Raw genomic sequence first — 1963 nt, forward strand, 5'->3', positions numbered from 1 at the left:
TGTGCGGTACACTGCTGGGAGAGCAAGACGGCAGTCAGCAGAAGATCCCTGGAGGAGTGTGTGGTAGAAGGTACGTCAGACGCCAGACGTTCAGCGTGAGAAAGGGGCGTTGGGTGCCACAGTACAAGCCTGGAATGCCCCCACAAGCCCCTGCATTAAGTGCTTGATTCTCAGCTAAGGAACTATTGGGGAGTTGTTAAAAACACCTTTAAGGGGTACAACCCGGAAAAAGATTTATGGGTCACTGGAGGTGTGCCCTGGAATCTCCCCCTTTCTTTGCTTCATGTCTTGGCCATGAAATAAGCACCACGCATTCCTGCTATGATGTGCTGCCTCACCACAGGTCCCAAAACAATGGATTGTGGACCAAATAAATCTTTCCTCTTAGTAAGTTGGTTCAGGATTTTTGTTACAGTACAAGAAGGCTAACAACACACTAGGCTGTATTTGGGGTAGCAGTGCTAGGTTACACGAAGATCTTATGCCCTCAAGATGGTTCAGCCGTTAGCATACTTGCCACAAAAGCTTGATAACCTGAGTTTGATCTCTGGAATTTATGGTGGAAAGAGAGTTGACTCCTGAGAGCTCTCCTCTGACTATGCCCTGACTTTCACATACAGGCACACACGCCCACACGCACGAATAAAATCTTAAAAGGCCCTCAGTGTTCTGCTTAAAAGTTCAGTTTAGCTGCTTTCCTAGGATCATGTCTACAGCTGAAGATGGTTACTGCAGAAACAATGGTTCCACTGCAATGGGGTCTAAAGGTATCCTCAAGAGGTGTAGGGATTGAAGTTGACAGCTTTGATAAGAACCACCTGAAATCCCTCCATCCTTCGTGGCAGCCTTAGGGTTTTGTTTTTGGTTTTGCAATGCTGGAGAAAGACTCAGGGCTTTCTGCATGCTTGGCCAGCACTCTATGACTGTGTTTTTTTTTTTTTTTTTTTTTTTTTTTTTTGGTTTTTTGGTTTTTGTTTTGTTTTTGTTTTTGTTTTAGAAGCCCTCTGCCATTCATCAACAAACCAATCACCCTGTATCAGGGTCCCAAGCTTGCAACAGAAAAATGCTTACATTTGCTATACTGATTATGGAGCTGCTGAATTGGATCTAAGGGTCACCTAGAACTTGGTCCTGGCATCCACTAAAGAACTGATTGGCTAGCCAGAAGTGGTGGCCCACACCTTTAATCCCAGCACTCGTGAGGCAAAGGCAAATGGATCTTGAAGTCAGTGTTATGGCTTTTTAAAAAGCTCCATTTTATGCTAGGCAATCTTTCTTGCCATTTGTTTCTGACTTCAGTCCCTGGAAGATAAGTTCCCAGTAACCCTGACTCAGTGACCTCACCCAAAAATGAACAGCTGTGACTTGTTACAATATGACTAACTTCTTTTTTTGCTTCTATAGATACCCAAAGATTGTTTTGAATTGCCTTAACCACTTAACTTGGCAGAACAGAACAAAGCAGTTTTTACTTGCTTGTGTAGAAATTGAAGGTTTTTGCAACTGGTCTTTGCGATTTTATGGGTTCTTCTTTCTTCCACCATTCTCCACCCCTTTTCTACCATCCTTTTAATCCCTTAACACTAGATAGGAGATGAAAAAGGATGTTGTCGTTAGACTGCTGTATGCTGGTTAGGGGAGTCAAGTTCCTGGGGGCAAGTTTGATCTTGATGTCAGGATATCTAATTCCTTGTTGTTGTTGTATCTTCTTTGTGAATGACTACTTAACAAAGTGTGACCAACAGTGACCAACATCATCCAACCAGCAATCAGCAACCCACCTATCAAGGCTCTAGCATTTATCTATGATCTGATAAGTCCCCAGAATTCCAAATGACACACAATTGCAGAAACTACCTGCAGTTGGCAAAATTATGGTACTGCTAGAGCACAAGACAAATCATAATCCCCTGCTATGAAGCAGCCACATATTCCATACCTGGGATTAAAGTGAAAAAATATA

This window comes from Meriones unguiculatus, chromosome 1 (assembly GCF_030254825.1).
Source record: "Meriones unguiculatus strain TT.TT164.6M chromosome 1, Bangor_MerUng_6.1, whole genome shotgun sequence".
Taxonomy (NCBI): domain Eukaryota; kingdom Metazoa; phylum Chordata; class Mammalia; order Rodentia; family Muridae; genus Meriones; species Meriones unguiculatus.